This window comes from Apium graveolens, chromosome 8, assembly GCF_009905375.1.
Source record: "Apium graveolens cultivar Ventura chromosome 8, ASM990537v1, whole genome shotgun sequence".
In the NCBI taxonomy this organism is placed as follows: domain Eukaryota; kingdom Viridiplantae; phylum Streptophyta; class Magnoliopsida; order Apiales; family Apiaceae; genus Apium; species Apium graveolens.
The window spans coordinates 183,849,285-183,865,330 of NC_133654.1; the positions used below are offsets into that span (position 1 = coordinate 183,849,285).

General features: G+C 37.2%; 1 non-coding gene across 1 annotated transcript; it reads left to right on the top strand.

Moving 5' to 3' along the window:
• Positions 1-3,463: 3,463 nt before the first annotated feature.
• On the top strand, positions 3,464-3,570 carry LOC141681461 (small nucleolar RNA R71). The gene has a single exon (XR_012558893.1). It is a non-coding gene; the product is annotated as a small nucleolar RNA R71 (small nucleolar RNA).
• Positions 3,571-16,046: the final 12,476 nt, after the last annotated feature.

Genomic DNA, 16,046 nt, shown 5'->3' on the forward strand with positions numbered 1-16,046 from the left:
GATTATATTACGTTACAATCATAATCATATTATAAAGAGATTCTTCCTTTTAAATTAAATATTTCAAATCAATAATCAATAATCAGATGATTCCCAGATCGGGTGGAGCATTGTCAAGAGGCGTCACTTAATAACCCTTTCTTACAGAATCTGTTGTTGACAGAATCATCCTTTCTCTCATATCGAAAATTCATATTCAATTACGTGTTTCACAAACACAAGAATCTCATGATTGTATTCATAATATTATTCTTAAGGTTATGAAACAATTTCACTATACTAGGTTGTCTTACAAACGCCTTATGTTCATTTAAGTTCACCTAAATCTATCATCGCATGATAAACTAAGCATATATCACATATATAAACATGAATAAACATCAAGGTAGGCATGTTATATCATCTAGCACATTAGTCTAAGCATTATACATCTCTATGTATCACATGAAGCATTTAAAAGCAATTAAAAATAGTCAAAAACAGCTTTAAAACACTTCATGGAAATATAAACAGTTCAAAACTTTTATATAAACTAAAATTGATCACCCCATTAGATCCGTCTCGGAAAAATGAATCTAACGGTATATTGCACGCCTAAAACGGAGTTACGAAACTCTCAGAAAATCAATTTTAAAATTAACAGACGGGCTGTAACGCATTACAGGAACGCGTTACAAGCCCTGTAACGCATTCCAGTGATGCGTTACAGCCTTTTAAGCCATTTAAAAGGTGTAACGCATTCCGTGAATGCGTCACAGCGGTGTAACGCATTCCCGGAATGCGCGACACCTTTTTTTTTTGTTTTTCAGCAGCCGCCTGTTTTTTTTTCTCCTCGATCAGCGTGCCTGACAACTCTGTCTTCTTTCTTCTTTCACGCAGCAGACAGATTATACAGAGCAGATACAATACAGATATATATACATACAATACATATATATATAATTATTTAATTACGAATTTTAATTGCAATAATTTAAAAAATTCATAATAAAAAATCTATACATCCTAAAATTATGAAAAAATACCCAGACGATCTACAACACTTGTAGAACCCAGATCAACATTCAAAATAATTCTGAGAAATGATTTCTCATCAGACAAAATTAATCCATGATATAACTTGTAAAAATCATAATTAATTCATACAAGCACATAAAATTCTGAAATTTTTACCACAGATCTATATGCATACAACCTATGCTCTGATGCCATTGTTGGATTTTTAACGCAGCGGGGACATGGCAAAACACTTTTACACATACAAAATCCAAATAAAAGCATACTGATCATGAATAAAAATTCGAGGGATCGAATCTAACCTTTTAAAATAATTCGGAGACAACGATCAGAGATCCTTAGCAGTTGCTCCTCAAGTGTGAAGCACTCCACCGGTATCCACCAAGAAAACGATATTAAGGAGGAGGAAGGAGGTGGAGAGAATTGGGTTTTCCAAACTTTTTGGGTTTTCGGGTTTGATGTGGGTTAGAATAAAATAGGGTCTATAATAGTGTATTTATAGGCAAAATTTTCAGCTGAAATTTTCCCATAAATATTATTATTATTATCCCATTTATTATTCTCATTAATAATTAAAACACCTTTTAATCATTAATCCTTTTTCTAAACACTTTAGAAATAATTCTCTCTCTTGATTTAATTTCCAAAAATTAAATCCTTAATTAATAATATTAAGAACTTTTCTTAATTAATTTATAATCAATTAAATCTCATTTAATCAATTATTAAATTTGCAAATTAATTATTTATTTCATAAATAAATAATTATTAGCCATTATTAATTAATTCCTCCACCATTAAATCATTCTCTTTTTATGGTGTGACCCTGTAGGTTCAATATTAAGCCGGTAGTAGAAATAAATAATAATAAAACTATTTTATCATTATTTATATAAATTCTCTAATTTATTAAATATGATTAATTAATTAATCACATTTATTCTACATCGTGAGGGATACTTCTCAGCATATCGCGACTATCCGGATAATATGAATTCACTGCTTAGAATACCAAGAACCTATTTAGTGAACAATTACCGTACAATAAAGTCCTTCTACCCTACAATGTCCCGATTAAATACAAGGCATGGATCTCGTGTCAAGCCTATCTAATTCAATCACTTTGCTTACCATTTACTATGCATAGTTCTATGCAAATTAGAAACTCCTTTCTAATTTCATTCACTCTGGCCAGAGATTCCTGAACTAGCATAAGTGGATCAGCCTTGAACATTCGCTTCCTTCACTAGAAGGGGTAGATCCTTTATTGATCATACACTATCTTCGTGTACAAATTCCTATACCCAGAAGAGCCCTAATAATTTTCCATGGAGACTAAGAACTAAACCAAAGCATAGTTCAGTGTACACAAGATGACTATGATGACCTCAAGTCTAAGGATACTTGTACAACTATCACTATGTGAACAACTGCTGACACGTGAGTGAACTCCATCAGTTGTTCAGCTGTGCGAGTCATGTTCAGTGAACTTATTCCATAATAAGCACCTACATACTAGCTATAGTGTCACCACACAAATGTCTATGAGAACAGACATCCTTAATAATGAAGCAAGCATAGTATGTGCCGATCTCTGCGGATTATTAATTACCAGTTAGTAATCCTACGACCAGGAACTATTTAAGTTTAGAGTTATCATCTTTTTAGGTCTCACTATTATGATCTCATCATAATCCATAAAAAGCTTTACTCTAAACTATGGTATATCTTATTTAAACACTTAAATAGATAAAGCCCGTAATAAAAACAAAACAAGTTTTTTATTAATATCAATGAAATCAAAACAGATTACATAAAAGTTATTCCTAAATCCTCATACATGATTAGACTTAGGACATATTCCTTTCAGGGTGCAGCTGCACCTCCCTGTTGAGGGTATGATTGCCTTTGAGCATACTACTGCGGTTGCTGGAATCCAGGTGGATTGAACTGTTTACTCACACCTTGCTGATATGGTGGCTGAATAGCATTTTGATTATTGCCCCAGCTGAAATTTGGATGATTTCTGTTGTTAGGATGATAAGTAGCTGGCACAGGCTGCTGTTGTCACTGATAATTGTTCACATACTGAACAGATTCATTAACAAGAGAACAATGATCCGTAGCATGAGAACCTGCGCAAAGCTCACAGACCATAGCTATTTGATTGACTCCATAGGTAGCTAGAGAATCGACCTTCATAGACAGCGCTTAGAGCTGCGCTGCAATAGCGGTGGCTGCATCGACTTCCAGAATACCTGCTACCTTCCCACCCATCATCCTTTGAGTTGGGTTTTGATGTTCATTTGCAGCCATAGTCTCAATAAGATTATAAGCCTCAGTATAGCTTTTGGCCCAAAAGGCGCCTCCAGCTGCTGCATGGAGCATGGGCCGAGATTGGGCCCCCAAACCATTATAGAAACCAGTGATCACCATCCAATCGGGCATTCCATGATGTGGACACTTTCTCAACATTTCCTTGTAGCGCTCCCAAGCTTCGCACATAGATTCTGTAGGTTACTGCGCAAAATGAGTAAGAGCACTCCTCATAGCAGCAGTCTTTGCCATTGGATAAAACTTTACCAGAAACTTTTGCGCAAGATCTTGCCAAGTAGTGATGGACCCAGCTGGTTCAGAATGTAACCAGTCCTTAGCTTTATCCCTCAGTGAGAATGGGAAAAGCCTCAGCTTGATAGCCTCATCAGTCACGCCATTATATTTGAAAGTACTGCAGATCTCGACAAAATTCCTTATGTGAATGTTAGGGTCTTCAGTCGCAGCACCTCCAAAAGAAATAGAATTCTGCACCATCTGAATAATGCCCGGCTTGATTTCAAAGGTGTTAGCTTGAATGGCCGGATGAAGAATGCTTGACTGAATGTCATCAATTTTAGGCCGAGAAAAGTCCATAAGAGCTGGCCGGAACAATACGATCACCCATGATAACTGGTTCTTTATGCTCACTTCCTGAATCCGAATCTTCAAAATCTATCTTCTCCGGAATATCAAGAACTTCGTCTGTCTCCTCAGCTGTATCTAAAGTCCTCTTGCGAGTACGAGAACGAGTTTGCATAAACGCTCGCTAAAGTACCTGTAACACAACCGGAAACAATAAGTAACACTTCTTAATCAGTGAGTCCTAATGACCAATGATGGTAAGTACATAAACTAAACAAATACGCCGAGTCCCCGGCAGCGGCGCCAAAAATTTGTTAGGGCAAAAACACGTGCTAATAATATACGCAAGTATACGCGTTCGCAAGTAATATAGAATACTTTCGAGTTCGTTCCCACAGAGACTCAGACTAATTATGTTCAATTAAACTCACTCACCAATGTATGATTACTTCTCAATGTTAAGACAATAACACTTAGATTTGTTAACTAATTATTAACTATAATTAACTACTAAAATTAACCACTTAATTAACACTTAGAATTAACAATATTAAAACACTCACGAGATCACAACTTCATTACTACTTCATTCAATAGTCATTGTTATTACCCTTAGCATGCAACAGTGATGATATTAATCGAATAACACGAAACTGATAAAAGCCAACTTTCATTGTACTAATACCATTCTACCAAACATCCACAATTAAGATAAAAGTTGAATAGGCATCAATTATGTTGAGTCCCTATATATCTACAGAAATTGACAACATAATGATTTTAAGCACAAGTTATTCCTTTTGATTACACAGGGCGAATAAAACGTTAAAGTTACCCACTAATCACGCAACATCATACATGAAACTATGCTAGCATGGCAAGTTCTAAATCTCAAGATCCACCATCGCTTCACAAGAGATTAACACCCTATCTTATATGTTCGCGATGCACATAAGATGAATACACACAACCAATACTAGATATCATACAATCATCACATACTAAGGTATTAAACAATTAACTAAAGAATTCCATAGTAAATCCGTTACGACCCCATGATCATGATTAGCCCATGATAGCACTCATCATCATCATGAGTTCATATGAAAACATGATAAAATAACACAAGAAAATAATAAATAAACTAATTATATTAAACCAGAGTACGTCACAAGAGTAATAGGTTCAAAGCAAAAAAAACTAGCATCCAACGTTACAACGAAATAAAGAATCACAAGAAAATATGCTTCCTCTTTGTTGGAGTGTGCTAAAACGGTCTTCTTCCTTATCTCCTTCGCTCCTTGCTTAATACAACGATCCAACACACGTGAAACATCTCTGCAATATACTTATATAGGAGTCCCATAAAACTCAGATTACTCAGAAGTTGGAAGCCAAACATAAATAGAAGACTAAAATTAATATTCTGATTTTCCGTCCCTGCGCCGCCGCTCAGCATAGCTGAGCGGGTGCTCAGCTTCCTGCGTGGCCGCTCAGCATAGCTGAGCGGGCGCTCAGACCCCTACTGGATTTTTTGTCTGTTTGCTCCGTTTCTTCGCTGTAATCTGCTCCTCTCTTCCCTCTCGCAATGTTAGACACATGCCAAGGCTTATTATTGATGATTACTCCCCCGAAATGCAACTATTACCCTGAAACGCACAAACACCAGAAAAATGCATCAAATACACAAAATACTTGGTTTCAAGACACCAATTTAAGCTATTATAAGACGCTCTAAGTGATATAAAATGCCACTTATCAGATGTCCATGCTCAAATCACCAAAGTTCAAGGAATTGAGTCTTTTTGTGATGAAACCTGGAAAAAGAATAAAGAGAAACTAGAATCTATTTTGGTAGATGGTTTGCTGACAGATGTAGACTCGACGGATGATGAGGACTATCCGTCGGATAACAAAAAGTGTTATCCGTCGAAAGATGAAAATCCTCATCCGTCGGCTGTGAGCAAGCCCATTAGCAAAGTCAAACTAATCAAGCTAAATGAGAAGTATGGGTCTGTTTCCAAGAACTTTGTTTCAGGAGAGTCAAGTCAAGCTAAGAAAGGGAAAAAGGCTAATGTTGGTCACATGACTGTCAAACAGTTAAATGACAGACTTGAGAAAAATGAGGTAAAAATAGAGACTAAAAGGAAAAACAATAGGAATGGTAAAGTAGGGATTAACAAACACAATAACTACACACCTGATAAATATGCTCCTAAAAAAATCCGTGTCAAGTGTGGTAGTATAAATCATTTGTCTGTTAATTACAAATCTGCCATGTCTACTCCCTTGTCTGTTCAGTCTCAATTTCGTAACATAAATGCCATGCCTCCCATGCCTGTTAATGCTATGCCTACACAGAATATGAATGCACAATTTGCTAATATTCCATTTGCACCTAATCCATATTATGCTGCATACAGTATGCCTCAAATGCCATTTAGTATGCCTTACTGGAATAACATGTTTACACCAAGCATGCCATTTCCTGTTAGCCATAATATGCATAATAATTATGTTGCATTAAATGGTTTCAAAGGCCCAACCCAAATGACTAAGGAAGAATCTGAAATTCCTAAGTCAAATGAGTTAAGACCTAAGAAACAGAAGAAGAAAGCTAACAAGGCAGGACCCAAGGAAACTTGGGTACCAAAATCAACTTGATTCGATTTTGATGTGTGCAGGGAAATAGAAGGAATCTTTGGTACTTGGATGGTGGTTGTTCAAGACACATGAATGGTGATTCTACCCTTCTCACAGAGTTTAAGGAGAGAGCTAGGCCAAGTATTACTTTTGGAGATGATAGCAAGGGTTATATTGTGGGATATGGCTTGATTTCAAAGGACAATGTCATCATTGAAGAGGTTGCCTTAGTGGATGGTCTTAAACACAATCTGTTGAGTATCAGCCAGCTTTGTGACAAAGGCAATTCAGTAACCTTCAATAAAGAAGCCTGTGTTGTGACAAATAATCAAAGCAACAAAGTGGTTCTCACTGGTGTGAGAAGAGGAAATGTGTACCTAGCTGATTTTAACTCAACTAAAGCTGAATCTGTAACTTGTCTTCTCAGTAAAGCAAGTCAAGATGAAAGTTGGCTATGGCACAAGAAGCTATCCCATTTAAACTTCAAGACCATGAATGAGCTGGTAAAGAAAGAACTAGTAAGAGGCATTCCTCTAGTAGAGTTTACAAAGGATGGACTGTGTGATGCCTGCCAAAAAGGGAAGCAGATTAAAGCATCACTCAGGAAGAAACTTGATTCAGCAATTGAAGAGCCTTTGCAACTGCTTCACATGGATCTGTTTGGACCAATTAATGTATTGTCAATCTCAAGGAAAAGATTTTGCCAAGTAATTGTAGATGGTTTCTCAAAGTTCTCTTGGACATATTTCTTAAAGTCTAAAGATGAGGCTAGTGAAATCATCATCAATCACACAAGGCAAGTCAACAATCATCCTGATTTCAAAGTTAGAAGAATCAGGAGTGACAATGGAACTGAGTTCAAGAATTCTGTAATGAGAGCATTTTGTAAGGAAAATGGGATTCTGCATGAGTTTTCAGCAGCAAGGACTCCACAACAGAATGGAGTAGTGGAAAGGAAGAATAGATCACTTATTGAAGCTGCAAGGATAATGCTTGAAGAATCTAAACTACCAACATATTTCTGGGCTGAAGCTGTTAATACTGCATGCTACACTCAGAACATTTCTCTGATTAATCAAGCAAGATGCATGACTCCCTATCAATTGTTCAAGAACAAGAAGCCAACTCTAAACTTTCTTCATGTCTTTGGCTGTAAATGCTATATTCTGAGAAATCAAACTGATCAAAATGGGAAGTTTGATGCTAAAGCAGATGAAGGAATTTTTGTTGGATATGCTGTTGGTAAAGCATATAGAGTCTACAATCTAAGAACCAACATTGTTGTGGAATCTATACATGTTGTGTTTGATGATAAAAAGATTGAAGGACTGAAAGATGGAGATTACCATGAGAGCCTCAAATTCGACAATGTTGAGATGGTTAGTGTTGAAAGTGATGATGAGAGTGATCAAGAAACAGTGTCTAAGGATAATGCAGATAAATCTACTACCAATGAAGCACAAAACTCAACATCCATCGAGTTACATAATGCTTCATCCGTCGGAAGGCAATCTGTGTTATCCGTCGGAAGACAACCTGCCTCATTCGTCGGTACTCAAAATTCACCATCCGCCGGGTTATCAAAAGGAGCAGGAAGTTAAGACAGGTCACCTACAGAAAATTCTCCTTCCAAAAATAAAAGATCCACAAACTCAGGGGGAGTTTCTAGCAATCAAAACTCAATCACACATCAAGACAACCATGAGGCCTCTTCATCTAGAGCTAATCTACCCCAGCAAAGGAAATGGACAAAAGATCACCCCTTTGAGCTTATTATTGGTGATGTGGCTTCTAGAGTTCAAACAAGAAGAGCAACTCAGGAAGAATGTCTATACAACAGCTTTCTGTCAAAGGAAGAACCAAAGAAGGTAGAAGAAGCTTTGTTAGATCCTGATTGGATTTTAGCTATGCAGGAGGAGCTAAACCAATTTAAAAGGAATAAAGTATGGAAGCTGGTACCCAAGCCTAAAGGAAAGAATCCAATAGACACCAAGTGGGTATTCAGAAACAAGATGGATGAAAATGGCATAATCAGGAATAAAGCTAGATTGGTTGCTAAGGGCTATTGTCAGCAAGAAGGAATAGACTTTGATGAAACTTTTGCTCCTCTTGCAAGACTTGAAGCCATCAGAATCTTCTTAGCCTATGCAGCCCATGCCAATTTTAAGATTTATCAAATGGATGTCAAAAGTGCCTTTCTAAATAGAGATTTGGAGGAAGAAGTGTATGTTAGTCAACCTCCTGGTTTTGAAGACCCAAATTTTCCAGAATATGTCTATTATCTACTGAAAGCACTTTATGGACTAAAGCAAGCACCTAGAGCCTGGTATGACACTTTATCAAAGTTCCTTTTGGAAAATCACTTCATAAGAGGTACTGTAGATAAAACTTTATTTTTCAGAAATGTTAATGGCTCTAGCATACTTGTTCAAATTTATGTACATGATATTATTTTTGGCTCTATAGATGAGAAACTTTGTAAAAAGTTTGCCAAATTGATGCAAAGTAAGTATGAAATGAGTATGATGGGAGAACTGACTTACTTTCTTGGTTTACATGTTAAGCAAGTTAGTGATGGAATATTCATTAGTCAAACTAAATATATTTTTGATCTTTAAAGAAGTTTGATCTAATGGATTGCACATCTGCAAAAACTCCCATGGCCACTGCAACTAAGCTTGAATTAAACACTACTGAAAAGTCTGTGGATATTTCAAGTTATAGAGGCATGGTTGGCTCACTTCTGTACTTAACAGCTAGTAGGCCAGATATAATGTTTGCTACATGTTTGTGTGCTAGATTTTAGGCTGATCCTAGAGAATCTCACTTGATAGCCATTAAGAGAATTTTCAGCTATTTCAAGGGAAAATCAAAACTTAGCATTTGGTACCCTAGAGATTCTAGTTTTGATCTAACTGGTTATTCGGATGCAGATTATGCAGGTTGTAGAATTGACAGAAAGAGCACAACAGGAACCTGTCAATTTCTAGGAAACAAGCTTGTGTCCTGGTTCAGTAAAAAGCAAAATTCAGTTTCTACTTCTATAGCTGAAGCTGAATATATTGCTGTTGGCAGTTGCTGTGCACAGATTTTATGGATGAAAAATCAATTGCTAGACTATGGTTTGCAAGTTGAATGGATTCCTATTTCCTGTGATAACACAAGTGCAATTGCCATCACTGAAAATCTAGTGCAACACTCAAGGACAAAGCACATAGACATCAAGTACCATTTCATAAGGGAACATGTGATGAATGGTACTGTGGAGTTACATTTTGTTCCAAGTGAGAAATAACTTGCAGATATCTTTACCAAGCCACTGGATGAATCCAACTTTTCAAGGTTGGTAAGTGAGTTAGGTATGCTTAATTGCTCTTAATTTATCTGAGTTATTTAGCAAGTTGAAAAGTGTAAGACCCCCAGATCCGGGGTCGGGAATCTGGGTCGTCACGGTCTTTCTTTCCACAATATCACTTCACTTAATTAATAATAAATAACCTTATGCTATGACCCCACACTAACACACACCACAACCCGTTATAGTCTCAGAGATGAAATTGAAATAAGTACAAGTCTTTGAATGCACAGTTTAAAAGTTATTACAACCCAAAATGATTACTTGATAAATTTACAGTTAATTGCCATTATCTGCCACAAGTTATAATTATACAATATTTGGTTCCCAAAAGTAGAATATCTGATCTACAGATAGATCTACCTCTACAGCTATAGCAGCTACGATCTCAACGGGAAGGCGCGGGGCGCTTCCCACGCTCTTGCGCTGGGTCTGCTTGAGCCTGACCATCTTTCCTAACTGTTGTTGTGTGATGAAGAAATAAAGCAAGAGTGAGCATTACAGCTCGCAAGATAATATATAGTGTAATCAATAATGCAAGTATCTAATAGATAACTTACTGAAAATCTTTATCAAGTGTAAGATAATTACTTACTGGATATAAGCTTAAAGGAAGATGAAGTTACCAAATACTTCACTATACTTATATCATTTATAAGGCTACTTGAACTACCACTGTTCAAAGTATTATAGGTTTAAAAAGGTCATCCCATAGATGAGACCACAAGTTAAGACTTAAATAGATTCAATCTTTGAAATATTATTGAATGAAATAAAGTTACGAGATACTTTATTCAATGGAAACACCAATAAAACTGTTTGACCCTGTCAATGCTTCGGTAACCACCCATTCGTAGCCTTTCGATCGAAATGCTACGGGTAGTGTTGCAGAATTATCCAACTGGATGATGAACTCATTACGGGAGTTTGTCACGCCAGGAAGACCACTTACTTGTCAACCGAACACTGGACTCCTAAGGAATGGACCGTCTTAGCGGAACTTCCAGGCCATTTTGGGCCAATATAATAAGGCTGGGCCGCGCCACTCGGCCACTTACGCCACTCCTAGTTCAGATGAAATCCATGACTCTGAAACGTAAAGCTCATCCCCCCTTTCCCCAAGTAGAAACTTGTTGATACGGCTCCACCAAGAAGTTGTATCTAGTTGGAAAGGAAAACTCACCGATATTTCCCAGGCGATGCCTGTTAATGGATTAACTTGTTCCAAGAATTTTACTTCCCGAGTGTTGGGTAAGTAATCAAAATTCTTTTATCAAGACAGCAACCTTGTTGCGAATATAAAACACACCACAGAGCCGGATCCCTCAGGTTTTGAGCGAGTATTTAAATCCCCTTCGAAAGGAGGATCTTAAATATAAAAATGAGTTTTGGGATCCGCTTTAACTTTTAAAAATCATTTTGAAGACTCGCAAAACATTTTTAAGAATGTTCGGAGTGCTGCTGATTTAATAAAATAAATCAGTCCCAATATATAAAAAAATATCTGAATATTATTATTTAAATAATATTCCCATAAAAAATAATCTTTATAAAAATAATTGAAGTAGATGTTGTAAAACTTATACTTGAAATGACTGTTAAATAACCAACGATATACTTATACAAAAGTAATATCTTTATTTGAATAATCAAAAGTAAGTTTGATTACCGACATATTATTCTTTAATAAAATAAAGAATATTAATTAGTAAATAACTCGGAGTCATAAGCCCTCGAATGAATATTCAAAATAATTTTCATTAATAAAATAAATGGAGTCATAAGCCCTCGAATGAATATTCAAAATAATATTCATTAGTAAAATAAACGGAGTCATATGTCCTCGAATGAATATTCAAAATAATATTCATTAATAAAATAAAGTTATCGAATAAACCTTATTTGATTCATAGTTTTAAAAACTATTCATATATATATATATATATATATATATATATATATATTATACTCGGGAGCCTCGACTCCCGGTTTTAGAAAAAGTTCACCTTTTGGGTCCCCTATACTAAGGGTATATGCAAATTACCGCTTATCTCTAGCATAGGTATTATCAACTGAATCAACGGATATATGTATCAAGAATACGAAACAGACATGAATATATACCATATCACATGCTACAATATATCGCAAGAATTTGCTAATAACAAATATGCATTTATCGCAAGATCATGCATAAACACATGTACATCACAACAACAGTATAACGGGTAGAAAACTTGCCTGAGCGACTAGGGGTTACAAATGGCTCAGGACGAGTCTGGTAACCTATAAACAACATGTGAGTTGGAATTAAACCAAAGTCACTTGTAAATCTATAATTTAACCAACATAAACTAGTTGAGGGGCATTATTTCAAATATACTTTTAAAATATAATCATTCGAGGTTTGATTATTTAATAATTATTATTTAATTATTAATTATTTATTAAATGATTTAATATGATTTAAAAATTATAAAACCTGATTTAAAATACTTTCTGATTTTCATAAATTCATATTAATATTTTCAGATCGTCAAAGAATATTATCTCGACGTATTTTAAATATTTTGAATATAGTTTCAAAAGAAACTTCCCCTTATTTAATTATCTGTTGACAACGGTCAACTCACATCTTTAGTACTTCCTCTGAAAATTTTCGAAGTACATATATATATATATACACTATTAAGATAAGTTGTTTCTATCAACAAGCAAAACACTTGGGGAACTTCGATATAGTTCAAGTTCTCGAGATATGATAAGATTCTTTTAAAGGACAAGGGAGGGGTAGACTCTAGTACTATTTGTACTAGGGAGACTACCAAAGGTACCACAGGCAAAGATACTCTGTGTACTCAGGAACTTGTGAAGTATGTGTATACCCAAAATGGGACACGTAGCCCGAATGCGGCAAGGGTGATAACCGGGATACGAAGGTGTTGTCCTTCTACTAGTAGAAAAGGTTACTATTTCCGTAGTATGACTGATCATCGTATGCGGTGGCTCCAGTGAAAGTCCTATTCTTCTAATTAGAATTGTGATGCAATACCGTAACCCAAGCTTAGGTGTTGGATTTACCATTAAGGTATTCGCATGATAATAAATCCACTAAAGAATTATTTTCAAAAGAAGGTGTGTATCACCAAGGAAAACTATTTTTGAATAAAACATATTTATAATATATGGAATTATACTTGAGTTTATCATACCGTCATTTCATACTATACATTATTATGTTGGGCATTATAACGCAGACTTGTTTTCCTAAATTGACACAACACAACAGTGAATCAAGATGCCTATCATGAAACTCACAGCCAAAAAACAGGTAGGAAATGGCTAGCTATTCTGTAGGATGTTTGGTGTTGTACCTCAGGTAGACCGAATAAGCTGGATTGATTTTCAGTAATTTTTAGTCCGGATTATTTACAAGTATGACTTATGTAAGATAATGAATAAGAAATGAATATTTGGCCGACAGACTAATCTTACTAAAAGGTTATTTTCCCGGTAAGACTTAACTACTTTTGGGTTGTAATAATTATCACTTTGTGGATTAATTCACTATAGTAATGAATGGTTCGTTTCCAAGACAATAACCTATAAGTGTGTGTGTGTGATGAATGTGAGGTTGTAAAAGTGTGAGTATTTATATATTGTGATACAAGATAAGTGTTATATAGTATTCAAGATGGCGTGGCCTCCTAGATCCTTGACCCCGGATTTTGGGGCGCTATAGAAATGGTATCAGAGCCTTAGGTTATCAAATCTTGGAAATGATAGGATATAAAATACGTAGACATGAGAATAATAAATAATCAATTAGAGCTCAATTTGAGTTCGTCGTCAGACTCATGGGTAGTCTTGACGGTTCTACCCTAAAGGGAATTTCGACTCTAAGTTAGTAACACCTTGCGTATTGTGTCAGGTACCAATGGAGCCTATAGGGGAGGTTGATCCTGTTGATGATATTATGGCCCCTGAGCGTGACCCTACTCCCGATCCGGAGGACCCACCCATTGATGACTCAGCTGATGACCCTACTGAGGATCCCACGGAGGAGGAGACTGACCTTCCTGGCCCTATAGCTGATGACGTTGAGATGCCTCAAGGAGGAGGGATATAGAGATGTACCCTTTCCCGACTGTTCACTCTGCTACACTACACCCAGGGATGCTGAACCTTTTGCCCTACACTGATGAGGACAAGGATGATGGGTTGAACGCATAGACCTACGAGGCTCATGACATATCCTCTAGCGACCCAGACTCACCTCTAACACTTCCAGCGACCATACATGTAGCTATGCATGAGTGGATAGTGGCTCAGCTTAATGCTGAGATCACCGCGACATCTGCCCGTATTGTGGAGCTACGACAGGCGCTGACCGCCGAGAGAGCTATCAGGCTAGGATACCCAGGGGACTTCAGAGCTGCTTCCCCAGCCATAGTTTGCAGGGAGATCGATGGGATCGAGCTCCGTACCCGGGTTCAGATGAGGATAATGGCAATGGGGAGATACATCCCGGTAGTTGACGCATAGCTGATGTTGGCGAGAGCGATGAGGAGGGTGCGAGACGTCACGCGCAGCAAAAGTGACTGAGAGGCCAGTGGCTACTGATGGACCTTGAGGAGGGCTGGGTGATTTGTCACCAATTTTGTAGGATAGCTAGTAGTAGATAACATTCCTAGCCCCTCAGGGTTCCCCGGTATATGTATTTGTACTTCAGCAGTTAGGATGATGTAGTGATGTATTGTATTCAGAACTATGTAAGGTTTTGGTTGGTGTTTAGTTCTCAAGATGTATTCTAGGAGACCCCATGATATATATTTAGAAGTTATTAAATTGATTTCCATATTATTGCACTTGTTAAAAACATGCTAGATAATAAATGACATGCTTACCTATAAATAAATTAATCCAATGTAAAAATTTTGCGACCATATTGACTTATTTTCATTATCAGAACGATGCCACCCCGTAGAAGAGGAACTAGGGCACGACCCGCATAATCTGTTAATCAACAATGGAATGGACCTGACCACATAGTGAATGAGGAAAGTGAAGAAGACCTAGACTATAATGAGTATGATGAGGAAGAGTATATAGAAGAAGAGGCTGAGGATACCCATCAAGGAGGGAACCCCGTGAATGAGTATATGGAACCTTTAAGGGCATATCTGAACCAACAGTCCATTCCACCACAACTGCATATTGCCCAACAGACCGCGGCCACTACCTTCAGTGCATTCAAATCCCTAAAACCCCCAGAGTTTCTAGGATCTGCCGACCCCGTTGAGGCACGGGCCTAGCTCAAGGAAATAGAAAATTCCTTCGAGATACTAGGTGTGGAAGAACGACACAAGACTATTTTCACTTCTTACATGATGAAAGGGGAAGAACTACTGGTGAAAGTCCAAACGAAACCTCGAGACTGATGCTGTGATTCCATGGGATAAATTTACCCGATTGTTTTTAGACAAGTATTTCCCTAGGTTTATGGAAACTCAAGTGGAGATTAAGTTTCTGGAGTTGAAACAAGATAAGATGACTGTGGCAGAATATGAGGCCAAGTTTACTGAGTTATCATGATCTGTGCCTGAGTTTTTGAATACCGAGGAGAAGAAAGCGTGAAGGTTTCAGCTTAATCTGAAATAGTGGATCCAGAACCGTGTGGCTGTACTAGAACTGACAGATTACACCACTTTAGTGCAGAAAGCCTTGATTGTTAAAGCTGGTAGTGAACAAAGTTTGAAAGAAAAAGGAAAATAGAAAAAGGAAGATAGGGAGTCAAGAAGGAGGAGGAGGAACCGAGAACAGGAGCCTTCCAAGCAGGTTTGTTAGGGGAGTGGTGTCCCAACCTGCGAGAGGCCCCAAATTTAAAAAGGCCCCAAGTGAGAGTGTTTGCTAGGGCGGCGGACAATCTAGGGCAACATTTCATAGCCAACCCCGCGCCCCAATACTTGAGTGTCAAACATGTGGAAAAAGACACCTTGGAGTGTGCAACCAGGAGAGAGCCCCTCTGAAATGCTATAAGTGTGACCAAATCGGACACCTTACCAACAACTACAACCTACCCAACGTGACGTGTTTCCAATATGGGAAGGTAGGGCACATGAGGAAGGATTTC